At 37.0% G+C, this 27,572-nt stretch overlaps 1 long non-coding RNA gene across 3 annotated transcripts; it reads left to right on the top strand.

The window, feature by feature from the left end:
* Nucleotides 1-2,378: 2,378 nt before the first annotated feature.
* LOC131574797 (uncharacterized) lies at nucleotides 2,379-24,846 on the top strand. 3 transcript variants are annotated; one of them, XR_009276586.1, is made up of 5 exons: nucleotides 2,379-2,442; nucleotides 10,126-10,215; nucleotides 18,269-18,346; nucleotides 22,681-22,765; nucleotides 24,673-24,846. It is a non-coding gene; the product is annotated as an uncharacterized LOC131574797 (long non-coding RNA). The 3 variants fall into 3 exon arrangements; XR_009276588.1 differs by lacking the exon at nucleotides 22,681-22,765; XR_009276587.1 differs by lacking the exons at nucleotides 18,269-18,346; nucleotides 22,681-22,765; nucleotides 24,673-24,846 and adding an exon at nucleotides 13,101-13,810.
* The last annotated feature ends 2,726 nt before the right edge of the window (nucleotides 24,847-27,572 follow it).

Raw genomic sequence — 27,572 nt, 5'->3', positions numbered from 1 at the left:
TCCTTCCTTCCTTCCTTCCTTCCTTCCTTCCTTCCTTCCTTCCTTCCTTCCTTCCTTCCTTCCTTCCTTCCTTCCTTCCTTCCTTCCTTCCTTCCTTCCTTCCTTCCGCCCTTCCTTCCTTCCGCCCTTCCTTCCTTCCGCCCTTCCTTCCTTCCGCCCTTCCTTCCTTCCGCCCTTCCTTCCTTCCGCCCTTCCTTCCGCCCTTCCTTCCTTCCTTCCGCCCTTCCTTCCTTCCTTCCGCCCTTCCTTCCTTCCGCCCTTCCTTCCTTCCGCCCTTCCTTCCTTCCGCCCTTCCTTCCTTCCTTCCGCCCTTCCTTCCTTCCTTCCGCCCTTCCTTCCTTCCGCCCTTCCTTCCGCCCTTCCTTCCGCCCTTCCTTCCGCCCTTCCTTCCTTCCGCCCTTCCTTCCTTCCGCCCTTCCTTCCGCCCTTCCTTCCTTCCTTCCTTCCTTCCTTCCTTCCTTCCTTCCTTCCTTCCTTCCTTCCTTCCTTCCTTCCTTCCTTCCTTCCTTCCTTCCTTCCTTCCTTCCTTCCTTCCTTCCTTCCTTCCTTCCTTCCTTCCTTCCTTCCTTCCTTCCTTCCTTCCTTCCTTCCTTCCTTCCTTCCTTCCTTCCTTCCTTCCTTCCTTCCTTCCTTCCTTCCTTCCTTCCTTCCTTCCTTCCTTCCTTCCGCCCTTCCTTCCGCCCTTCCTTCCTTCCTTCCGCCCTTCCTTCCGCCCTTCCTTCCGCCCTTCCTTCCGCCCTTCCTTCCTTCCGCCCTTCCTTCCGCCCTTCCTTCCGCCCTTCCTTCCGCCCTTCCTTCCGCCCTTCCTTCCGCCCTTCCTTCCGCCCTTCCTTCCTTCCGCCCTTCCTTCCTTCCGCCCTTCCTTCCTTCCGCCCTTCCTTCCGCCCTTCCTTCCGCCCTTCCTTCCTTCCGCCCTTCCGCCCTTCCTTCCGCCCTTCCTTCCGCCCTTCCTTCCTTCCGCCCTTCCTTCCTTCCGCCCTTCCTTCCTTCCGCCCTTCCTTCCTTCCTTCCTCCCTCCCTCCCTCCCTCCCTCCCTCCCTCCCTCCCTCCTTCCCTCCTTCCCTCCCTCCTTCCCTCCTTCCCTCCTTCCTTCCCCTCATAGAGTGTTTGACTCTAGATAAGAGGAATAAAATAACAATTTCTCTAAATATTTTCTTCATATTTTCTTTCTATTGTTTCTTTTTATGAGATTTTTCACTTTTACAACATTATACAATGTGAATAAAAAAGTTATGTAGAACAACAGCTGAATAAAAACCTTTTATATGTCTTTTTCACCTTTATAAATGCTGACAGTGGGTGAATGCAACAGTAGCCATTTAAATGTTTGATTCTGTGAGTTAGATTTTGTCTCAAAGTAAACTTAAAAATGCATATCCAGGGGAGCTCTGAGATCTGTTGCATTTCTACCATCTGACATTCAAAAAATGTGTAATACACATAAAAGTACAAAATTAATACTTTTGCCTTCTGTTCCAGTAAAGAGGGAAAAAACCCAGCCCAGCTAACAGTCCTTTCACCATCAAAACTTGAGCCACCTCTTTTAAAAGGTTCTTTAAAGAATAGATAAGAGTTTTGCTGTGTTATAAAGGTCAAAAGATAGCTTCTGCTGAGTCATAGAGGAAATATTAATTTCATTATGTCTGGTTAGGGAGTTCTCACTAGATTTGCAGAGTTTCTCTGTTCTTAATTTTCATTATTTGTGTTAACATGTTACATGATCGGCAGAAAAATCATATTTAATAAAAAACTTGTATTTTTTTTTTTCTTTCTACTTACACATTTTACAAGAATTTAGTCTTAAAAAGAGCTTTCTTCCCAACAGATTTTTATTTTTAAGGGACTGAAAATACAGTTGATAAAAATCTATCCATCTCTGTCAATATTTCCAGAACCTCCTGCTCACTTTGCTAAAAGTATTTAATATTAACTTAAGCCAAGACTTTCAGAGACTCTTATAGGAAGACTCTTAGACTGAATAATTTTCATGAATCACATATTTAAACATGGAAAGCATAGAAATTGCAGAGGAAACAGTTGTAAGCTCCAGAATTTATGAGACTGAAAATTTGCAAGCTCAGATAAATTTTATGGTCATTTTTTCTCATGTGAATATCAAGGAAGTGGTGACAGTTTAACTTCAAAGTCTTGAAGGACTGGTTAAAAATACAAGCACTAAACACAAATAGTGATCTCATCTATCTCTAGATAAATTTTACACATATACATAGTATAAAAATGATGAATGTCCTTTATCTTGACCTATGAGTTCATTTTCCCCTGCCCTGCTGAGCGAGAAGTAATGGAGTGGCTTGGTGGGCATGTGGCAGGTGCTGAAGGTCAACCCACTAAAAAAAACCATATCACATGTTTTGCAGGAAGTATCAATTCAGCAAAGAGCTTTCTATTAAAACTTCATCCACTTTAACAGTTTCTGAAACGGTAAGAAAGATTAATCTCTAATGTAAATCATTACATTTGAATTTTACCAGCAGTGGATTTACTTCATTGAATATAATATTTGTCTGATGGAGGTAATGAACTTTCTTCACTGAGGTTTACAGAGTATATGTTTCCTATTTATCACTGGCATATGCATGGTTATAACCAAGTGAAGAAAATCTAATAGTCACAGTTTGGATAAACTTGTTGTAGAAAGGCTGAGATATTAGTTTGGAAATAAATAAAATGTTCTTCCCTCTCTCTCCACTCCCTCTTTTGGACCTTTTTCATTAAATTAGTTGCCTGTACCTAATACAAAAAAATACAAAATAATATTGTTTAATATCCTGTCTACCGTGTTGATTTCCTGTGCAAAAGTAACTTAAATTCTGTGATATTTTTCTGTTCACCCAAGTTGTACTGATCAAAAGTTGTATACGTCTGATACTTCTGTCAGATACTTTAATTGTATTTATGTTTATGAGTGGCTGTTTTATCTCCGATTTCTAAAAATAACTAAAATTTAGCAAGAAATGTTTCAAATGAAATATGTGTAGTGATTAAATTCAACTTATTTTCCATAATATTTAAACTTAGACTTGGTAGATTTTAAATTACCTTTTTGACATTCATTATTTCAAGCTGTTGTAGAGCTGTGATTATGAGAACCAAAACACAGCCTGAGCAGGTGGATTAAGGGTTACACTCCTGTCCCTCCATTTCAGAAACAAATGGTTTTATCTTTACTAACAGGAGTGTATTGAATATGTGTATATATGCACCTGAGCACACAAGAGTGTGCAAAATAGATTTGCACAAACACATATATAACAGCTATTTCAATGTGAGCATGTAATTCTGAGGAATAAAGCCAATCTGAATGTGATACTTTTCAGTTTTATCACAAGCAAACTAGAAAGATTTGGTGACCTCTGTCTTTATCAAGGTTCTGTCTGGAGGAGGTGTTTCATATGTGTTAATTAGCTTAAGATTAAAAGGTGATTTTTGTTTTTTAAAGTTCTCAAAACAAGCTCATTGCCACGTATTTTCAAGCATCAGTAAGCTTAAGAAGTTTCTGCACCTAAGAATGATTTGAAATTAAAAAATGACTTCTGAGAAATTATAGGGACATAGCAAGCTTAGACTCTCATTTCTGTAGCTCTAGGTTGATTCTATAAATGTAAATTTTTAATGCACCTTCTTTTTAAGATTTATTTAGAAACAAAAAAAACCCCACCTGCAACAAACAAGCAAATGAATAAGTAAAATCAGAATTCAAAGCAGGTCCAAAAGAGATAGTTTTAGACAGAGAATTTTTTTTTATCCCCAGAAAACTTTTGTCAAGAATATTTTAAAAGCAAATTTTCTGAGCTTTGCAAGAGGTATTCAAGTCTTTGATAAACCTGTGTTCACTGAAATTTGATAAAAATAATGGTGGTATTTTTGTAGTGTACATGATGAAGTGTATTTCAGAATATTTTCCTTCATCCACAGAGATATTACTCTTTTGCACTTCTTTTGACACAGACAGCTATAATTATTTATGAGGTATTATTTTATTTTTGCCATAAGTTTATGTGAATCTGATTTAAAGCTAATTAAACACAAAACACTGAAAAAATTTCATATGATGATGGGTCTGTCATTAAAGGCTTTGGAAAGCTTTAAAATTTGACCTTAAATGGAGGTTTAGCTCATTACTGGTCTTAAGAGCTGGATATTTTTTCAAAAATCAAGGCTGAACACAGCTTCCTTCAGCATCAAAAATAAATAATCCATGGCTTTTTCATAGAAAGCTAGAAGTGCACAGACTAGATCTTTAAACCACCAGGTGGTATCAGCTATTAAAGGTTACTTCAAAGAATAGCCAGTTCAAGTGCTCATATCAGCTCAAGGTGTGACCCACCACGACTAGCTATCCTAATCAAAATCAGAAAATCCATAAGAATACTACACAGAAATAAAGCAAACCTGTGGTTTGTGTTGTCAAGTGAATTGATGACTGAGGCTGTTCTGAGAGCTCGTCGTACTTGCCAGTTCAAATGTGTGCAATATGCATTCAAAGCTAGTGTTAAGTTTACTCCTCTTGCAATGACCTTGAAACAGTGTCGCTCTCATTTCAGTAGTTCTCCATTACATTGCAAAAACAGAAATAAGGAAAAAAACATCCAGTCAGTCGTAGCCTCTGGTAACAATAAATCCCATTCTACTTATTTTTGCCACTGGATTTAGACAGCTCCCCATTATCACTAAACGTGGAAAAAATTTGTCCTGTTATTACCACTAGATAAATAAAGAATAGCAATTACCCAATTGCAGCATAACATTTATGCACGTTTATGCATAATATTATTTATATTAGTGTGAACACCAAATATTTCTATTTCAGAGCCTCATACAGCTTCTGTAGGGAAAATAAATAATTAATTAAACAAAAAAACAAACCCAAGCCTCCTGAAGATATTCAAAACCTGGGGCCAGAGGTCCCGCCGTCAAGAACAGAGACATTGATGTTTCACAACTAGTCCCTGAGGACTCTGTCTGCCAAAGGGAATTCTACACATCTAGCATCTCCATTGCTATTTGTTTGCCATCATTTCTGACCTCATCCTTGGGGGGTATTGCTGCCAGGAACAGCCAAACAGAAATGCATTTCTGGAGCAGAGTGCTGAGGCCAGAGGCAGGCAGATACCCTCGGGTTTGGTTCAGCCTCCCCATGGTCCCAGGGCCAGCTGACAGGGGAGGGGAACCTCGATGCATCCCTCTCTTACTAATTCGGTGCCAGGGCCAGCAAGTGATGACCAACCCTGGAGAGGGATTGCAGATCAGCAGAACATCTGAAGAGCAGATCAAAGGAATTACAGTCACTCCAGCCAGTGAGTCAGCTTCATTGGGATCCAACTTAAATGCCTCTATGCAAATGTACATAGCAAGGAGAATTGGAGGAGTTAGAGATGTGTGTGCCTACAGGGCTGTGATCTTACTGACATCACAGAGATGTGGTGGAATGGCTTCTATGTCTGGACAATACAAAATTATATCAGGCCAAGGATGTCAAAAGCAACACAAAAAGCTTCTATAGGTACATAGGTGATAAGAGAGAGTTAGGAAAATGTGGGCCCTCTACAGAGGGAAACAGGACACCTGGTTATACAAGACATGCAAAAGGCTTTCACAGAATCACAGAACCAATGAGGCTGGAAAAGACCCCTGAGATCTTCAAATCCAGCCTGTGACCAAGCACCACCTTGTCAACTAGGTTATGGCACTGAGTTCCCAGTCTGTTCTTAAGGACCTCTAAAGATGGTAATTCCAGTGATTCCACCACTTTTTTGTGCAGTCCATTGCAATGTCCAATCACACTTCCTGCTAAGAAATTATTCCTAATGCCCAGCCTAAATCTCTCCTGGTGCAGCTTGAGACTATATTCTCCCATCCTGTTACTGGTTGCTAGGAAGAAGAGGCTGACCTGAAGGTGTCTACAACCTTCTGTCAGAGAGTTGAAGAGAGTGTTGAGGTCATGCCTGAGCCTTCTCTGGTCCAGGCTTTGAGCAACCTGGTCTAGGGGAAGGTGTACCTACCTATAGAAACGGGGTGGGAAACAGATGAACCCTTATGTTTCTTCCAACAAAGCCATTCTATAATTTTGTGATTCAGTGTAAGGTGCCAGAGACAGATCCAGGCACAAAAAGTCTGGCATGATGCTCAGGGATGAGCTAAATGTTGCTCTGGAGGAGAGGGACAGGGTGGCAGCCCCCAAGAAGGCTCCACACAGCTTTCCCTCAGCCAGCTCATCACAGAGGCCTGCTGTTTACTGAGCTTTGAGCTGGGATAGCACAAGCAGCTCTGTCCCTTGAAGGGGAAGGGGTAGATGTTGCCGGGACTGATAATGCCCCTGGGGCCCTGGTGAAGGCATTCAGCCGCGTGGAAAGCCCACCTTAGTCTGTGCCCAGCTCTGCAGCTCAAGCTTTCTGTGAGCAGGGTGATTGCAATGTCGTTCTGTTCCTTTCCTTTTCATTAAAGCCTGAAGGGGAGAAAAATCCAAAAGGGATTGCTAAGGACTTATTTAAAATTAATAAAGATGACTTCCATATATTGAAAACTGGTCATATATCTCTGATGTTACAAATAATAGGCAGAAACAGCTACAGTAAGTGGAATAAACTTGATAACACTTTAAGTAGATTAGCCAGAGAAGAACATATTGTGTGCTTGCAAGAATAAGAACAAGGCGGCAGAGAGAGAGAGGGGAGAGTCTCAAAAGCAGTTTTATGCTCAGAGCACCAGAGGCTGAACACTAGCACTTGGAAAAATTCACATTTGTCTTTTTAACACATTTCTCTTAAGTTTTGAATGATATTACACATGATGAAATTGAGCTGGACTTTTTTTATATCCAGTTAATATCTGATATTATAAGAGGAGAAAGGAAGTAGAAAACATTATGAAAGAGAAATGCCTTGTCCCAGTGTCCCTGGACAAGAAGGCAACAGCATCCTGATGATCCTGTCACTGATGCCCAACATCTAACGTATGAACACTATTGCAAAGGCATAGTAGGTGCTCTCTTTGTCTATATACTAACTGCAGTGACAGGAGATGGAAAAACTCTTATTTATCTTCTTTTTTTTTGATCACTGGAATAAAACTCTCTCTATGGGAAATGATAATTCTGTACTTTTCTGCATATTTTTGACATATGGATAAATAATTAAGAAAGTGTTTCCTTTTATCCATGTCAAAAAGTTAGGAATGTCGCAGGACTATGGCTTTGAAAGATTTTTACATGCGAGCTTGTAAAAGTGCCAGATTGAAAAGTTTCTCTCCACAGGGAAGAAGTAGAAAATGACAAGTCTGTTTCTACCATTTCTCTCCAAACTTCTTTATGTCTACCTTGAAAATAAACTCAGAAAGTTAAAGGACAGTTCACCTGTCATTAATCATTCAGGTTTTTCACCTCTTTACAGACTGCCAGCCTAGTTGCTAGTCATTTAATATTGTATTTTCCACTACTGGCTGAATTTAGAATACCAACTAATTTTATCCTGCACCTATGACAAGGAAGCAACATTTGGTACTTCTAGAATTTATTCATTATATGAATCATCAACCCTGTACTCTTGCATTCTATAATCTGAAATAAAAGCCATTTAAAGTGCAGGTATATGTCAACTTGTGGAACCGAGTTACCATGCAGGTTCTCCCTCTCTGTAAATACCATCACTGGTAATCAAAGTAGCTTTCTCTTTCTGCTGGTTGCTTTCAGACCTCTGCCCCTTAACTTTGCATGCTGAAAATGTCATCTTAGCGAGGCTCCCAAAATTGTTAACACTGGTACAGCTGTCTTGCCAACCACAACAGTATTGTTACATTGAAAAGTCACCCCAGGTGAAGTTGGAGTCGTTGCTTCCAAAAAATTTGCTCTTGAAAGCTGTGTTTGTTATTATGTACTTAAACCTCTTCAGTATGCCTAAAATATAATAAAAACCCATTCAGACTCTCTGGGCAGTTTTATCCTTTCACCAGTGCTGGCAAAGCCCTTCCCCCTGTCAGACAGAAGCTGTGAGCCTCTAACTCTGCAGTGGGCAATGTTAACATGACCAGAGTGGCCGAGCCAGTGACGATACCATCAAAACAGTTTGCTTATCTTACAAAGGCCAGAATACTGGACATTCTCCTTAATATTTGAGAAGGCGAAAGGAAGGATAATTCTCATACTGTACAAAGCAACAGACCCTTCCATGAGTACCTGTTAACAGAAACCTTAGCAGTTGCCTATATCAGCTTAAATTTATCAAGAAAATTTTTGTTTCTACCTTCTTTGTGTCTGAGCAAATTGAATGTTTGAAACTATTCACATTAGAAAAGACAACACATAACCCCTCCCAAAGACCTTACCACGTTATTTAACACCTCAATGCATTGAAATTAGACACACAGCTGCTTCCTGATCTTTCTGTCTAGCACTATGTACTTTCCCAGCTACTTCAGCAAGATAGGTCATCCCTCTTAGATAACATAGCACTTCAAATTAATTAAATTAAACAAAATGAAGATGCATCTGTGTGCCTCTGGTTTTTATTCCAAAATGTTGTCCATCTTTGAAACTTTAGCAGCCAGTTCTTCAGCAACTGTGGCTTGTTTATGCTCATCAATTCCCACAGCTCCATTGGCCTCCAGGTTAACCAGAGAAGGATATGACTTTTGCTGGTTTTAATTTTTAAGAGCTGCTTTTTGTGTCGTTGTTTTTAGTTAGATTGCTTCTTCTCTTGATGAGGAGCTGATTTAATGAGCACAGTAAATGTCAGATAATATTGGAGAACTGACTCACAGAAGTGAATATCTTGTTCAGATGTACCCTGGAAAAGAGTTCCTTTCCCCAAAGGTTGCAAAGTTAGAAAACTATTTCTTTTACCTTAATGCTAAAGGCTTTGAGTGCCAAATCAAGGTGATAGGCCTGCTGCAATTTCTGAAAGAGTGGCATACACTGGGAAATGAGTCACCATTCAGCAAAGACGTTTGGCTAAATAAACAGTGGGATCCTCTAAATCCCAGGAACTTCCTTAGACAGAAGGAAAGGATAGAGCTACAAAATAGCTGTGAGGACTGTTTTGCTTTCTTTTAAAAGGCTGTTATGTCTTGAGACTTTTATATGCACAACTGACTAAACAAAATATTATTTTCCACTATATTACATGTCCATTGGTGTGACACTTTAAAACCTCCTTTCACGTGACAGTGAAGATGAAATGGGCACAAGGATACACAGACACACCTCACTCAAACAAATGTCATATGGTAATCGGTGATATTTTTCTGTCCTTTTCTAATAAATTAAATGTTTGTATTTGAAGAGCTTTGTCTTTTCTAGATGAGCCATTTCCTGTTTGTTTATTCTGCAGTACTAGTATCTGTTATTAATACAAAGAAGAGGATTATCAATAATGTCAAATCTAGCTTTTCTTAAGACAACTAAGGTTTCTAGTCTGTTGCTGTCAAATCCAGAATTGACACAGAATATTTTGTTTCTAAATGTCAACAGATGATAATGGCAGCTTCACCACATTTCCAACAGTTCATGGAGAGTCCAGAGTCTTAAAGGAACTCTCCACAAAATTTTAAGGCAACTGAACTATTGGGGCTTGGCTTTTAACATCCATAAGTGGTGTCTCATTTGATTACTTTTTAAATTAATTTCTATAAATAAAAATATCCCATGGATTGCAGAGCTCATAGGAAAATATTAGAGACACTTTTTCTGAGTATTATCTACCTACCTTCATTTTGAAATAACTCTGATTTATTTTGTTATTTTCTTCATCCTTTCTTACTCTGCCCAAACATACTTTCTCTCTCCTTAAAATCTTTATTTCTTTATGTTTGTGTCTTTGACCTCTTACAATACTGTATATACTGCCTTGGAATGCCTCTGTTCTCTCTGGACATACCTCTTGCTTGTCATGTTTCCCTCTGCTAGATCTGTGATTTCATCTGATCATACAATGCTCTATATCTAGTTTGAAAAACCTGATTGGTTAAACAAAAAAAAATATTTGATTTTGGTTTATAGCTGATGATAACTTACAAGTGTTTGGCTTAGACAGTTTTTTAAGCTTCATCATTAAACAATGCTCCTTTGTGAGTTGACAGGCTGTTCATTCTTTACTGAAGATGATTTCATAGTTTGCTTTCCAGCTGCCACAGAAATCCAACCAAACATGAGAATTCCCTGTGAGGTTTGCAACAGTATGGACCTGGAAGAATTTACTGTTTGTAAGTTTTCCAAATTTTTATTTCTGTAGCAGAGTATGTGAAGGTCCTTTAAGTCTGGGTTTCCTAATTCTAAGCCACACTGTATGATTAGTTCAAATCCCAGTGCTTAGGGACAGGATAAAGCATGAGCTCAGCCTTCTCTGGCCATTTACCCCTCTGGGGCTGCAGATTAGGAGATACCTGGGCATTGTGTGCACCAGTTTTGTCAGGCTGACATATATGGCAAAGAAGCCAGGGAAACTTTGAAATGCAGTTTTTTATCATTGTTGAAAAACTAAACCAAACCAACCAACCAAAAACAAAACCAAAACATAAACCCATCAACCAAAACCAAAACAAAAACCCAAAAAAACAAAACCACCACCACCACCAAAACCACCAACCCTGGGAACAAAACAAAATAAAAACTCAAAAACATCAGCACACTCTTGAAATTGCTTTGGTTTGTGGGGATTATTTTGCACTCAGCATTTTTCTGTGCAAACATTCTTCCATATGAAAACTCTATGAAGTCAACTAAATAACAAAAAAGGGCTATAGATGCAGTTCCATCATCAAAACACATTTCTTTTGACAAATTTAATACAACAGGACATTTCTTTTTTCAACTTCACTAGTATTCCATTTTAGTATGAGCATTTGATGTAATAAAATGCTCAACCTTGTGATGAAAACTTAGATTACAACACTCAGAAAACACATGGATCAAACAAACACTGGTGCTCCAGAACAGCTTTATAAATGAAATGAAGTGTGCTGAAACTTTGGGCTGTTGACAGATACTGATAGATGTTAGAGATCTGGGAACTCATCTGAAATTTATCTAGACTATGCAAACAACCACATCTAAACCAGCAGAAATGATGTGTTGAAACTTCCATTAATTTTCAAAATGTCAGAGGAGCTGAAGCTTAAATGCTTTCCCGTTCAGCTGGCACCATTAAGGTAAAAGGTGCTTCTTTATTTAGCAGAAATATACAAACATACAAACAAGCAAGCTAAACTCAGCAGGCTTTTTCCAACCCCAACAAATTTTGTCTAAATCATAATTGTTGTTTCCCCATCTCACACTCTCAGGTTATTTACATTCTGTAAAACTCAAGGCCTACCTTGAGTTATACAAAATTGTACTATTTTAAGTCAGTAAGTTCCTGAACTTCAGAACTGTTTTCACAAGGTCAAAAAATCATTGAAAGCAACAAGAATAGTGGATATAAATTGGACTTTGCAGAGCTCTCCTGAAATGAGTATTTTGTTATAGCCTTTCCAATCAAACTGGAAAAAAACAAAATTCATATAATACTATTTAAACATTGGTTACATTATATGGAAACTATTTCTGTGGAAATCAGTCTTCTGTCACATATAAATTAAGCTTAAAATTTTCTTGCAATTTGCCCTGCAGCATCTCAATGCTTCCTTAGAAATAAAATTGACCTGGTGAACTCTGAGATTCCTTATCTGGAGAGAAGTCTTACTGTGGTACAGGAGCCCTAGTGTTCCCTTTCCAAAACAAAATTAGAGAGTTACTTATTATGTGACTTCTTTGTACAGACTAAAAGAAATTAAGAAATGCATAAAGGTGATCCTAAAGAAAATAATATAACATTTTGAACTTATGAAGCCTAAGGATCAGTAACAGTGTCTGTATATATCACATCTGCTAAACTGAAATAATTGCCATGAACTTTTTAAATTTTTGTCAGCAGAGGCCAAATTAGTATATGAAAATAGGCAAAGACATGAAAACAGGTATATATCACATAATTTTTGGTTTGTTTATTATAAACAGTTTTACTATCATTTTTCACTCCATTCTCATTTCAGAGAAAATTAACATTTATTAATTTTGGAAATTAGTCTGATCAATAACAGAATTATGTGTTGGAATATTTTTTTCTTAACAGCATCAACACAAGAAAAGTAAAGCAAGTTGCAAAAATTCAGTGTGGCAACTGTGTTGCTTTCACTTGCCTTTCTTCCCACTGAGCTTGCACCAAGTGCATGAGTGACAGAGCTAAGGGGTTTATAATAAACAGGTTTACACAGAATGTCAGCTAAAGCATTATGAAGCATGTGAGGCGGGCAAGCATAAAGATGTAACAATAACTTTCCATCAAAAATGACCATGAGAATAAATAGAAAATTATGCACATGTGGAAAGGACTATTTACTTTTCATATATCTATAAACAGGCTTTGTTCATTCAGTGATAATTCCTAGGGAAAGATGCTGCTGAACTTGAAACTGTAACTTGCTAGAATTTCAGATTTTAGATATACTAATAATAAATCCCTGGTTATAATTGCATATCAATTTTGCTACCCAGTGACTGAGAAAGTGGAACTCAATGCCTTATTGAAATAGTCAGCTGGATAAACACATTTTCTTTTCTCTTCTTCTTTTCTTTTCCTTTTTTTTGCTTTGCTCACCTTTTCTTTTTTCTTCTCTTCTCTTCTCTTCTCTTCTCTTCTCTTCTCTTCTCTTCTCTTCTCTTCTCTTCTCTTCTCTTCTCTTCTCTTCTCTTCTCTTCTCTTCTCTTCTCTTCTCTTCTCTTCTCTTCTCTTCTCTTCTCTTCTCTTCTCTTCTCTTCTCTTCTCTTCTCTTCTCTTCTCTTCTCTTCTCTTCTCTTCTCTTCTCTTTCTTTTCTCAATTTTGTTTTCTTGATTGCTGCAATGTTTTCAATAGAGACAATGAATTTTATCTCATTATATCTGCAGTCAATTACTGACAACTTATTGCTTTGATTTAAATGAGAAATTCCTTTGGCTGAGCTGAGGCGAGGCCAGAACAAAGCGTTATTTTCTGATTTCCCGGAGAGCAGAAGAGGGGAATTCTGTGATTCACGGAGCAGCACTAACACTTATTTACCTTTTGCTTTTGAGGGCCAGGGTGTCCTAGGAAGGCGGCAGTGTGGAGGTGGCTGCCTGGCCTGTCCCAGCTGTGACCGCTGCTGTCCCCTCACATGTCGCTGCCGGGGTGTTTGTGCATCCACCGTCCCCAGCCCTCGGGAGGGGCTGACTGCACAGGCAAGGGAGCCACCACTGCCTGCCCGGGCTGCTCAGCCTTACAGACAAATTTGCTGCCAACAAAACACAGGAGTTATTACAAGTCCAATCTCTACAGCCTCTCCAGAACTTCCCAATGGTTTATGACAGACAGCTGCTCCTGAGCTCCTGTCAGGAGATGTGCTATAAATAACTTGGCAGCTAAATGATGCCTGAAGAAGAGGAGAAATGGGTTCGGAGGTTTTTAATGATTTGGAATTACCTCAGAGATCCAAGAAAGATCCTGATTTTTTTGAGAATTCTATGCAGATTGTTTTAAGAAACCAAGGAATAAAAATAATGGAGAGAAAACCTCTGCTTAGCTGACTAGAGCCGAGCCAAAAAGTGAGACATCATTCTAATGACAATCTTGAAAAGGGAAAGAAGTAGATATTGAACATCTTGAATTTAGATTATGCTGCAAGACACTTTACAAAAAGAAAAGAGAAAACAAACTATCAAAAAAATTCTAGGAAATGTTCTTCTAAGACTATTACTAAAAATTACATTTACTTAATAAATATATTAATATGGTTATATGTACAATATTATAATGGTCTTGTTTTCATTCAGTTTCAGCCAAAATTACCATATCCTCAGGTGTCAATGGATATTGAAATTTCCAGACATAACCAAGAGGCACATGGGCACCGCTTTTCAAAAAGGGTCAGAACTTATTAGTCTGCATCCTGTTTCACATCAAATATTGATGCTTCAAATGTTTTGTCTCTTAAAAATTTTGGGCTTGATTTATTTAGAAATAAATAATATATATAACAATCCTGGGAGGAAATTAAATTCTGGTCATGCTATTTATTAATATGTTACTGACTACAAGGTCAGCAAGTTTGTAGAGTTATTTTCTTTGAGAATTTCTAATTCCTCCTGAGCTGGTGATGTAAGGAACAAAAATGTATTTGGAATAGCAGTATGATTTTAAGCAGCAATATAACAAATCTTTAAGAATTGTTATGCCAGGAATATGGTGACTTCAGGAGCTCTAGAGTGCTGCCAGAAATTCACCAACAATTCAATTTAGGCTATGAAATGGGGCAATGAAAACTTCACGTGATATAGCACAAGACACCCTTTCTACCAAAAAAAGCTGGAAGAAATTCCCAAACCACCTTCTGCTGACTTTTCTACTATGCAAACCAATATGTTTTCACTTAACTCTCCCTGACACTGAAACTTTTAGGCTTGAAAAGACCTGAAAAGGTGCTGAATCCACTACCTCTTTTGTAGATATTCCACTACTTAATTACCATTCTTTTCAAAAGAGCATGCACTAATTTGGAATGTGTGAGTTCCAGCATCTGGAAGTGATGGTTCTTGTAGTGCCTTTCTTTTCTAAACAAACGCTGATTCATGTCAGCATAAAGACAGCGTGAAGAAATGAATGAGCATCTCCTAAGGGAAAGATGATTATTATTCATCAGTACTCAGAGCTGCTGATTAATATTTCATGGCTATCACTCAGACTACAGAAGTGAATAAAGTCATAACCCATATCAAATATATTGGTCCAAAAACCCAGGATTATTATTATTTTAAAAAAAAAAATATTTTTTTAAACATATATTTTTCTCATGCTACTTAGGACGGCTCACAGAGATATATATAATTTCTTTGACTTCATAGCCACAATCAGATATGCCTTTCATACGTTTACAGTCAGAAGAGAGTGAATAAAACCAATCCATGAAGATAAATAATATTTTAAAAAATAACAGAAATATTTTGCAGTGGATTTCTGCATCTGTGACTCAAACAAATTAAAATGTAAAATAACCTTTGTATGAAAATTAGATAACTTTTATGCAAAGATGTTAGTACCGCTCAATTTCTTAGTGTCAAAATTTGTACATATTGTCTCAAATTAACTCATGCAAAATTTCTTGTGCAAATTGATTTGAAAAATAAACTCATGGGCATTTTTTTTGACACATCATGGATTGTTTGTACCATTTCTCCAGTATTTTATAAAAACTGAAACTAGAAAATAGGTGAGATGATGCTTATTTTACCAGACATTGTCTTTCAGAAAACTGAATACTCTCATTTTTTAATAGTGAGATAAGTCTGAAGAGAGAGCCTTAGATTTTTTTTTTTTTAATTTATGCTTACCTGTTTTAAAAAGCACTTCTTTCCCAAGATGCTAGCTACATTTCAAGAAAAGGAAACAGTCATATTAAGATTAGATGGCTGGATTTGTTACTTTTAAAAGATTGTGTCCATTTATCTGTAGTTTTAGCCACAAAATATTGAGATCAGGGCAAAATTCACATAGTAAAATGTTCTCTGGACTTGAACAAATCCTTTGTAACCTTCCTCTAAACGGCAATAATCAGGATTTAACATATGTGTGTATATATATATATATTTACATATGTATGTATGTATGTATGTATGCATGCATATATATATACCCCACATTCTGTTTTTGGAAATCTCACGGTCAGCTGCTACAGGGCTCTGCTGCCCCATGGAGCTGAGATCTAGAAAAGGGTCTGATACCTTGAATGAAAAGTCTTAATATGAAGGGGTTAGAGAATTGCTAGGATAGATTCACAGACAGTAGATTTTTTCACCCTCCAAAGGGAAAACTTTGAATCCCAGACACTTGTGGAAGTTTCTCAATTTTTAGGAAATAAAAAAGAACACAAAAAGTGACCTTGCAGGAGCACAAACACACATCACTCAGTTCAAAGTCAGCAGTTTTGGTCTTGGTTTTGGTTTTGTTTGTTTGTTTTCAAAAATATGTCAAAAATATTTCCAGTTTATAATTAAATTTTGCTTTCATTGTCCTAGAAGTTACAACTATTTGAGTTGCAATGAAAAGCAATCATCTGGGACTAAAGAATTGCTAGGTTTTACACTGCTTAAAATTTGAACTGCTACTAGCAGTACATGTATTTGAATATTAGCCTAATTCCATCAAAGGCATATTGCAGAGAAATCTCAGCAGGAATACTTGGACACGGCCATCTAAGTGCTGAGAGCAATGGCATCTCAAAGCAGCTAAATTTTGGGGCCACACATTAGCCACTTATTTCCAAAGAGTGTCCTAATGTAAAACTTGTCTTACTTCTCTTCTGGTCTTTATTTGTTTTATTTGAATTGCTTTGCTAAAGCTTTAATTTCAGGAGCACTTTCCAAGCACAAAAGACCATGGTGTACAACTTGTTTTAGAAACAAATCACCTATCTTAAGAGGTTTGCCTGCAAGAAATTTTGTTCTTGATTAATTGAAGTAATCTACAAATTAACCTTTTAGTCCAGGCCTTGAGCAAATCAGCAAATCTTCAAAGCCTTGAGGACACTGTACCTTAATAATCATTAAAAATAATTTTTAAAATAGTGCACAGATTCTGAAAAAAATGTGTAAAGATTTTATTTTTTTTTTTCACAAAGACACTCTGAGGAACTCGAGCCAAATTCTTAAGGTGTGCAACAGGAGGAGCAGAAAAGAAAAAAATTCAGATCTGCTCTATTTTTTATTACATGGTCGGAGTAAGTCCTGAATAAAAGTTAACACTAAAAGACAGAAAGCTAAATAAACATGAAAATTAAGCAATATTACAGACGAAGGCTTTCATACTTCTAGAAAATATTTATGACAATAAGTGCTGTACTGGAGAAACCTGTCATATTTTGTGGAAGACAAAGGTTGACATCCAAAGAACATTTAAAATATTACCATATTTTATAGTAGCAGATTGTCACTGATAAAAAATTCAAAATTCTAGAAAAACCAAATGTCATGGGTAAATTTTGCTCTGCCTTCAATTATTGAGTTCTGATTTTATTTGAAAAAATTTATGATGAATTCTTGTAGATAATCACAGAATAGTTTTGGTTGGAAGGGACCTAAAAGACCATCTAGTTCCACCCCCACTGCCATGGAGAGGGACACCTTCTACTAGACCAGACTGCTCCATCCAACCTGTCTTCAACACTTCCAAGGATGGGGCCTCTACAGCTTCTCCTGGCATCCTGTCCCAGTGCCTCACCACCTAAGTAACACTATAAAGAGAAATTATTTCCAAACAAAATAATGTTTTGAGATTTGGGGTTGAGGTTTTTTTTGTTGTTGTTTATTTGTTTGATTTTGGTTTGGGGTTTGCTTGTTTGTGGGATATTTTTTTTTTCCCTAAGGTAGAAGCATGTAATTTATTAGATTAGGAGTTGAGAAACAGTTATTAACATAAGGAAAATTGTAGGAAAAGCAAAATTTTTAGACAACACAAAGCCAACATCAAAAGAACTATTTTCTGGTTTATACATGAAAGACAGAATAGAAAGAACAGAAGGAAATTATACAACTTGCTTTCTTCCTGTCTGTGGAGAACAGCAAAATACATTATATTTTATGTAAAGAAAAGCCTAGAAAAAAATTAGCTCTAGGATAAGCTTTCATGAGTTGTTAAATGTATTAGTTCATTCTAGACAATTTACAAATTCACAGGCTCCCTTCTTCCCAGAAGTACTTTCCTTCCTTGGCTCTCAAGCTCATGCTATTCTGCTAAATTTACAGCTGAAACTCCAGGCAATGTGGAAGTCTCCAAGGCAGCTGTAGTTGTTTCCATAATTCACAAGACAAGAATCACCTGAGGTCAGAAGTTGCTTTGATCTTCTTGATTCCAAGGAAACAAAATGTCACCTGAGCAGAGGGAAGAAGTGACAGAAATTACAGAAAACTATCAGGGTACTGTTCAGTTTCAACTATAAGGGGTTTTAATGGACTATTTGTGGTATTTTTGTATGTGGATTTCAAGCAAAATTTCATTTTATGAGCATTGAAAATGCCCTGGAAGTTATTTGTGTGTTTCTTCTATATTGTAAATGGATTTTAGGGAAAAAACCCCAAATGTTCTCTGTGAGGTAGGAGGCAAAGAGGGAGAAACAACCCACAAACTGTAATTTTGGGAGAATTTTGCATCTTTGGAAATGTGACATGTATGAAAATTCTTCTTATTATTCCTCCAATATTCTCCCATCACATAGGCATCTAAAGGAGCCAGAATAATCCTGAGAATTCTACAGCAACAAAGGGGGAATCAGTTCTCTGTAAGGATGGGAAAGGTAATCTTCTTCCCTTGCTTTCTTATCCATTCAAATGGTGAAAGCAACATGGATTTAGAACAGAGTCAACCATCCCATGATCCCTATCCCTAAGCATGTTTACTCTAAGCTTATAGGTAGCCTGAAAGTCTAATTCAGAGAGATGCCAAACTCTGTCCATGTTGTGTGGGGTACCTTATTTTTATATCCTGATACTATCAGTATTCTCTGTTTTCCTGGATAGGCCTGTGGTAGGAAAACATTTACTCAATGCATCATGGGTTAACTAACATAATCTTCAATTTTTCTACTGCAAGCCTTTGCAAAGCTCACTGCCCCTAATTGATTTATTGATTTATTCATAATGAGAAAACAGTGTGCATAAAGCAGATGCTAAACATAACGAGCCATAACTTTAAATCCAAATGGGATCAGTAGCATGGCTAACAGAAAATTATTGCTGTAATTTATTAAGATTTTAAAGGTGCCATGGTGGTAGGAATTGGTTCTTTTGTTAATAAACTCTGCAGTGCATGAAAATTACAGGGGCATCTTCTTTCCCTAAATTACTCAGTGATGGCAGAATGAAGGAGAGGTTTGGGTTTGGTTTTGTTGTTTTGGTTGTTTTTTTTCTGAGGGGGGTGGGGAGTTGTTGGGTTTTTTGTAAAGGAGTGAGGGTGATGAAGCCTCTGCTGGGCTTACTATATTTTTGAAAGAAACCACTAAGACTTTTGACAATACACACTGTGGCACAATAGAAATTCAGTGCAGTGGGACTGCCTTATTGAGAATATCCTATTTCAGGATCTCTCCTGGCTGTATTTACAGCACATGAGACTGGATTTCTTTACTAGTCACAGCAGCCTATTCCATACCATAAAAGCAGTGTTCTGTCAAGCATGATATTTTCTATTCATATTTTTTTCTATCTGTGTACTAAAAATGCAAACAAAAATAAAATCTGTTTTTATTAGAGAGGGGTCTAACCTCCCGAGAGTGAAGTTGAGAAGGATTTGGATGCAGACATTCATTTAACCTTGATAAAGGGACTAAATAGAGACCAGGACACAGCTGATTTCCACTTAATAATAGGAATCAAAGCTTTGGAGTTTCTTTAAGCTCATTTTAAATTCTACTGCCTTTTAATCAAAATAAATAAATAAATAAAACTGACTCCTTTTCCTCCTCAGTCCTTGCACAAAAGAGACTATATGCAGGCTACACTGTAGCAGAACTCAGCTGAAAAGTACCATATCTAGAGATGTGGAAAACCCTCGGACTCTAGCAGATGGATGCACCGAACTGAGCTGGGGCTGGCAGCCTGGGCACAGTAAAAGCTGAAATGCTCCTACAATGCTGAACCAAGGTTAGAGAGGGCAAAAACGAATAGTTTCAGCTTCACTCTTGAGTAAGCTGCTCACTTTTATTCTTTCTTTCTGGCCATCCTATTTTCTCTGTATTTATTTATTTATTTTATTGCAGCACAGACAGGTAAAGTCAGCACTCTACTTCTTCCCCCATCTTCTACAGGAAATTCTAAGGACAGACACAGATCCTGCTTCTTTCTCTTCCCTTCACACATTCATTGACTGCTGTAGAAATACAGCTGTGCCTTTGAAACCCAGAGCTACTGTAATTTTGAGACAAAATTTAAACAGATCTGGGTTTTACTGACTGTGATGAATCTCTTGATATTTTCAGAAAAACACAGATATATCAAAGAGCATTCTTACAAAACTTGGAATTCAACATCAACTTCATTTAACTGTATGGACACTGTTATTTGGAATCTCTGTAGCACTTCCCTTAGAGTAAGTCCTTGCTAAGTGTTTAGATTTTTTGGCTGCATTTGACCTGTTTTTTTTAAAACTGTATGTATAGGTAACATTATGAAAAGTAGGAAAATTCAGCTAAGAAAGAAAGAAGAAAATGAAAGCAGAACAAAGAACAAAAGGGAGAGAAAATTACAAAAAAAAAAAAAAAGGTACTCTAAATAAAGGGACTTAGAGTGATTGTAGTTTACATATTATGTAATGTAGACCTGTATAGAATAAAGGTGTTCTAAAATTTATCTCTGGAGATTTTTACACTAATAAGAGCAATAATTATTGCAAAATAAGATGAGAAAAAAAGGGCTTAATCTGTATTTAAAATAATAGTTCCCATTTTCTTAGCCTAGAATTTTTTTTCTGGAGGCAAGAGGTATGTCTGTCCATGGTTGTGAAATGAACTGTGAAGTGTATTTTCAAAATAAAATTTTCAAACTGGCATTTAGCCATCAACTTGCTGTGGCTACCATCTCTCTCAAAATGCTGCTTTAGCAGAGACACTGAGATCCTGAGCAATTTTGGTAGAGCCTTTATATATCGTTGTGTATTTAAGGCAAACTTGTTCAAGCATTGATAAAAGAAAAGTACTTTCAAACTGAATATATGGATAGCAAGCACTATTCTGTGAACTTTTTAATGCATGTATCATATATTTCCATAGCAATAAAAATAACCTTAATTTTCTTCACAACCCCCTCCCCCATGAATAAACTCATGTTTCAACTCTAAGGATATCATATGTCAAACAGAAAAAAGCTATAATTCACTATGGATTTTGAAAAGCATGGAGCTGTGGTCAGACACATTGGTTGTTAAATGGAAGAGGTAAAACAAGGTAATAAATGTTTAAATCTGAAGACAGCTCTACATGCCCAGAAATGTGGAGGGCAGGGATTACAAACAACAGGCAATACTGGGTCCTGTTTAGGCACCACCCTCCCACCACCCAAGGCTGTTTAACTTCTCTATAACATATAAATTATGTTTTTAACAGAGACAATGTTCTGTAGCTTCAAACAGTGTTGCCTGAAGAGCATGAGTACAGGAAAGTTTGAATCATCTGAGGCTGAGAAATAGCAATCATTCTCTACCATATAAATGCAAAAAATTGGGCATGATCTGAGGACAAGGTTAGAAAGAGTGCTTTGAGAAGCTAGAAATGAACTCAGCTTTCCTCAATATAAGTCAATCACCTTAATTGCAATAGCATAAGAAGTCTTGGAGCTCTGCCTTCTAATTAGAGCAGTAAGACCTACAGAAACTGGAGCATTTTTTTTTCCTTTTCAGCAGAAGAGTTTTACCGTACTATGAAAAAAATCTAAAGATACTTTAGGATACTCTGACCCTTCAGATTTTATCTTGTCAAAGGAAGATGCCACTTCTCAGTAAAATCTTGTATCTCAGGGAATATTGTATAGGAAATAATGCAGTTATAAGAATGGGAACACATCTTATGTTCATGGAGTAATGAGAATGATTTTAATGTTATTATCTGTTATTTGCAACTGACTCAAGGCATTATACTACCTCAGCTGACTGACATAATTGGGATCCTGTGTTCTCTATATGAAAATACATTTCTTCACATCACTGAAGCTGCAAGAAGCGGGGGAGTACCATATAACACCTTTGGGCTCAAAGGAAGAAACAACAGGCTGGGATTTGAGTTGGTACTTTTCAAGTTGGTTACTTCCTCCAACACTGCATTAATTTGAACAGAAAACACAGATGAATTGAGATCATTAAATTCTCTTTTACTTATAACATTCCACTGACTACTGCTAGAATATGATAACCTGAGGAGAAGGCAGATTTCCTACCATTATTGCAAAAGACAGACACTCATTTTTCCTGTACATAAGACAATATAGTTGTAAGGCAATATGACTTTTAAGTAGTTAAAATATTTAAAATAGAATCAAATATCAGAAATTATGTTTTTATGGGTTTTTTTGTACTATATAAGGCATTTGCCTAATCAAACTTGTCATTTTATTTATACCTTCCTTTTTTTTTCCTTCAGTGCTAATAATATCAGGCACAATATTTGCCACAACATCTTGAAAACTAATTTAGTACCTGAAATCCACAATCTTAGGTCAATACCTAACACAGAAAGAGGGAAATACTTATCCCTACATTTCCCTCTCACCCCCAATTTTATCAAAATAAAATGGGACACCAGTAGAGTGATAGACACTGAAATATCTATCATGAGAGGAGAGAGAGGTTTGTACAATTTTCAGCTCTTACACTGGTCTGCCTATACCCAGAAGAAGAAATTTTATTATCTTTATCTGATCATCTGTACAAAACACATTTTGTACAAGAACTGAAATTACCCAATGCTATCAAAATTATTTTGTGAGAAATATACGAATGCCAGTTGCTGAATCCTTGTAGAAAAGAATTTCATACCTTATGATTAAATGCTGCAAACATTTCCTTGCTTCATAGTTATTAAAAAAATATGCCTACTACTCTTACTACTGGTTCACTTACATTGATAGAAAATTTCTTTCTTAGCTCAGAAAACACAATTTCACAGAAATTAAAGACGGCACACACACCTACAAACTGGATGCTAACTCCAGATGCCATATTTACAAAGGTAGGTGTCCCTGAGATTTCTCAGTGTTACCAATCATAAAAATTCTGTTAGTACTTAAGATAAAACAAACACAACTACTTCAAAGCTAATCACGTGAAAAAAAAAAAAAAAAAGCAGCAGCATATTTTGATTTTGGTCATAGAGATATTTTTTTGTTAATTTAAGTTTCAGTTCTGACTTCTTGCAGAATATTCAATTTTAATGGAAGTGCAACACCCTCAAATATGAGAAAAATCTTGACTTATCAAACCATGAAAATTTTAAAATTACATCCAGGACTCAAATGGGCTGTAGACAGCAGAACATAAGTATTATGTTAATAACACTAGAACTTAATCTGGCTACTGCCCTACAAGACAACAAAAAATATTTCTATAAATATGTTAGCAACCAAAAGAGGCCTAAGGAGACTCTCCATCCTTTATTGGAAGGGGCAGGCAGGAAATAGTAACAAAGAATGAGGAAAAGGATGAGATACTTAATGCCTTCTTTTCCAACCCCTCAGTTTATTTTCTTCTGCAAAATCTTTTTGATTGTTCTGTCTTTTAGAGTAAGTTCAGCTTTTGGTTCGAGACAGGAAAATTTGAGGAAAATTTGGGGGAGGTGGGGGAGGATGGGAGGACGGACATGCCTGGGACATATCAGGTGGTATTAAGAGCAAACTTAGAATCATAGAATGGTTTGGGTTGGAAGGGACTTTAAAGATCATCCAGTTCCAACCCCACCCTGTCATGGGCAGAGACACCTTCCTCTAGGGCAGGTTGCTCAAAGCCTTGAACACTGGCCTTGCACACCCCCAAGGACGGAGTATCACCAGCTTCTCTGGGCCACCTGTGCCACTGTCTCACCGCTCTCATAGCAAAAAAATTCTTCCTAATATCTAATAGAAACCTACCTTCACTTTAAAGCCATTCCCTTTGCCCTATCACTTCATGTAAAAAGTCCCTCTCCAGATTCCTTTTAGGCCCCCTTTAGATTCTGGAAAGGTCTGATGGAGCCTTCTTTCCCAGGCTGAACCACCCTGACTCTCTCAACCTGTCTGTATAGGAGCTATGCTCCAGCTCTTGGATCACACTTGTCACTCTCCCCTGGACTCTCTCTAGCAGGTCCACATTTTTCTGAAGTTGAGGGCCTCAGAGGTGGACACAGAACTCCAGGTGAGGTCTCAAGAGTGGAGCTGAGCAGTACAGTCACCTTCCTTGACCTGCTGCTGACACTTGTTTTGATGCAGCCCAGGATGTGGTTGGTTTTTTGGGCTGCAAGCAGACATTTCCAGATCATGTTGAGCTCAGAAACGAACATCCACCAGTCCTTCTCCACAGGGTTGGTGTCAATCCACTTAAAGTGATTCTATTCCTTTTTTTTTAAACTTTGATAACCTTTCCGTATTACGTATTTTCTTCCAAGAAGGAGGTCACAGTATCAGTTTCTTGGCAAATTCACAGTTGAGCTCTTGCTTACCTAAAGATGTGAATTAGTTTTTACTTTTCAAAAGATACAGTTACTAATTGCAGGTTTGAAACAGAATATCAATAAACCATCGAAGGGTAATTGAAGGCCAGCCAGCCTCCGCAAAACAAAGTATGAAGTAATTCTTAGATTAGTATGGAAATAGTTTCTTCTTTGCCTAAACCATAATTATGTTGACAACATTGCACACTTGGAAGATGCAGCAAAATGTATCAGCAAACAGATGTCATCAGAAAGGGCACTTCAACGCACTCTATAATTATGTCTTTGGACAAACCATGCTTCTCTTAAAAGCCTACCTTATTTATCTCAGAGCTCATGCTAATGGGTACCTAATGTTACTGTAGATTTTCTACTTGATATGGTGGACATTATAATGAGAAAAATACCTCTGGGCAGGGGACTTCATCTGCCCTTTCATCTGTGACGTTTTCCAGGACTTCTGACTACAGTAGGGTGACTGAAGCGCTGCTCCGAAGACCTAGAGAAGCACTGCCACAGTCTTTATACCCCACTGCCTGGATCTTGGGAACATGGGATAAACTGTGAAGAACAAATTAAAAAGTTTACTTAAGTGATAATAATAATTAAAAATAAATAAAATAGGTCTTGAAACTGCTACCTTGTCATATATCTATATTAGGGAACAAATAAATCCAGGACTGGTGGATGCATAATGCTCAGATCATCCATAACTTGAGGGTGTTTTGAACGCAGCACACCTCAACAAGGCAAAAAGTCAAGGTATTGAGATAGAATCTTTACAATTCATGAGGACAGGCCACTAAAAGATGCTAGCAAATGCAATCCAGGGTTCAAGAAAACATTTCCATCAGTAACATAGTCTTAAAACACAAGACCCTGATTGCCTTCCTCGATATTTGCAAATTATGACTACAATTTTTTGCAAGATAATAGATTAAGACCTATCTTTCACAGCCAAATCTGCTCCAGACCAATTAAAGGCTATGCCAAGTCATTCTTGCTTCTTGCATCATCTCATGAAATGTTTTGTTTCATAGGAATTTCAGCCTTTAATTGCATTCTCCTTGGGTTCATGAACAATGTCTCTTGGAGTTTTTACCAAGGTTCTCTAATAAACTGCAGGATTTCATACACTGCATGCTCCCCAAAGGAACACACCTTCTCCAAAGATAAACTGTATTACTGGCTTTTTTTGTGGCAGCATGAGTTAATTGATTCCAGCTAAAAAAAAATAAATTCTAGTCTGTGGTGACTATAGACAACTTCTAAGGAACCTGGAAACCATCCTTGCAATGGTTTTAATTCTAACCACGTTTCAAATGGCTTCTGATGCCATAAAGAATCTGTAGAGTCAGTGCAAGAAACTACAGAAAGCTGAGCTCAGCACAGCATATCAGGGGATTAAGAAATTCTCAATTAATTTTTTTAATTCTCAATTATTTTTTTTCCTGCATATATTTTCCTAAATGCCTTATGAGACCACACCTTAGAAATGGTCTGAAACGACACAGTGATTGCTATCCCCCAACAAGAAGATAACACATGAGGACATGAGGTATTTACTCAATATTGCAGATCATTTTACTTATTTATTTTAAATGTAGTTGTATAAAACAAATGTGTTTATTATAAATCAAAGGGGGACTTTGTCAAGGTGCTCTCACAGAGTTTGAAGCAAATTATTTTAGTTACAAACAATTTGATGAATATATTACAACTACAACATTTAAATAGTGTGGCTTTTTTTTTTAACTGTATCACTGAGAATAAAGGGAGGATTCCCATTTTCATATGAAAATGGTTTAACCTTACACCCTTTGTCCACTGAGATTTCTATGTCAGACAGGAGGACTGCTAAATTGAAGTAATTTTGTGAGTCACTTCACAGTTGAATAGCTAAAGTACAAATAAGTATAAAGGTGCTAAACAATTAATTTTCTGTTATGAGGTACAAGACAGTTTAGTGGTATTACAGGATACTCAGTCACTCTGTGGCAAGAAAGGAAAACTACCTAAGCTATATTTATAAAATGACATATCTACTGGACTAAAATTAATTTAATACTACCCAACTTCATAAAATATAGCCAGGTTATTTCCAAAGACTGGAATAAGTGCTAAGAAAGAATTTTATTTGGTTGTATTTTAACAATATTGCCACAAAACATAGATTATTCATAAATAAAAAAAGCAGTTTCATAGAAATGCACAAGATATGCATAAGCAAAAATTACTCTTAGGTTTTGAAAGTCTCCATTATGCTCATCATGAGAATAAATTTTCAAAAGTGAAGTTATGCATAATATTTTCTCTCAGTTTATTGCATAGTCTAACTGGAGGGTGTTTTGAACACCATAATTTCCTCTCAATAAATGTACTTGCATTAAATTTTCAGAAAATGAGTGCAATTTTTTTTTTTTTAGTTTTTAGCTGTACCCTTCCCGTTTCCTTTAATCATATTAGAAATTCATATTAAAAGGGTTACATCTTATCTGAACCAACTATTTTCTTGCTAATGATTATTTGAACAGTTATTTGAATTGTTTTTCAGTGACTTGCGGAAATTTTTGTAGATTACTGAAATACTATAAGGAAACTAAGACAATATTGCATTTTAACAACAAATAGTAAATGAACAATTTATTTTGTAGTACTAAAAATAGGCTCTTGCGAACATCATGTACTAATAATAACTATTGTGGAGAACATTGGTATAATCCTATAGTCACATGACACAATGTAAACATTTTCTTAAGAGACAAATAACTTACACATATGTCCAAACACATTTTCACCTCATGAAGTACTCCCTTATCCATGGATCTAGTAATGGATCATTTTGCCCAATCAAAGGCTAATAGGCTGTGCAGTGCTTTATCTTCCTATGAAGAATTCACCAAGGTACATCTTTTCACATCTGTGTACAAGATACTTCTACCTACATATGTCATCTCTGCATGGTTCTTCCTACCTTTGTGTCATAATATTCTTCTGGTTATTCTCCATGGTTCAGCCCTGCTGACTTCTTTTGGCATCCTAAGATTTTTTTTTCTAGTCCCCATCTACTCCATAGCTAATCAGCTTTAAGTGACCTAGCTTTTGAGAAAGCAGTCCTTCCTTTGCCAGTCCCTGCCTGGAAACTGCAGGCAATTCTCAGTCTTCCTGACATTGTTCCAGCAGCTGTCTTCCCAGATTCTGATCTATCTGAATAACTCTTATAACTCTCAAATTTTTTTCAAGCCTTTTGTTGGAGTGGAGTATTTCAGTATGGTTCTCCTGAAGCTTTAATGGTTCTATGCCCAGCTTTTTAAAGACCATTCAAAAATGCAATCACAGGATCACAATATCATGG

The sequence above is a fragment of the Poecile atricapillus genome, chromosome 1 (assembly GCF_030490865.1).
Source record: "Poecile atricapillus isolate bPoeAtr1 chromosome 1, bPoeAtr1.hap1, whole genome shotgun sequence".
In the NCBI taxonomy this organism is placed as follows: Eukaryota; Metazoa; Chordata; class Aves; order Passeriformes; family Paridae; genus Poecile; species Poecile atricapillus.
Note: the sequence above shows the minus strand (reverse complement) of the source record. Positions and strands in the feature narration are given on the sequence as shown.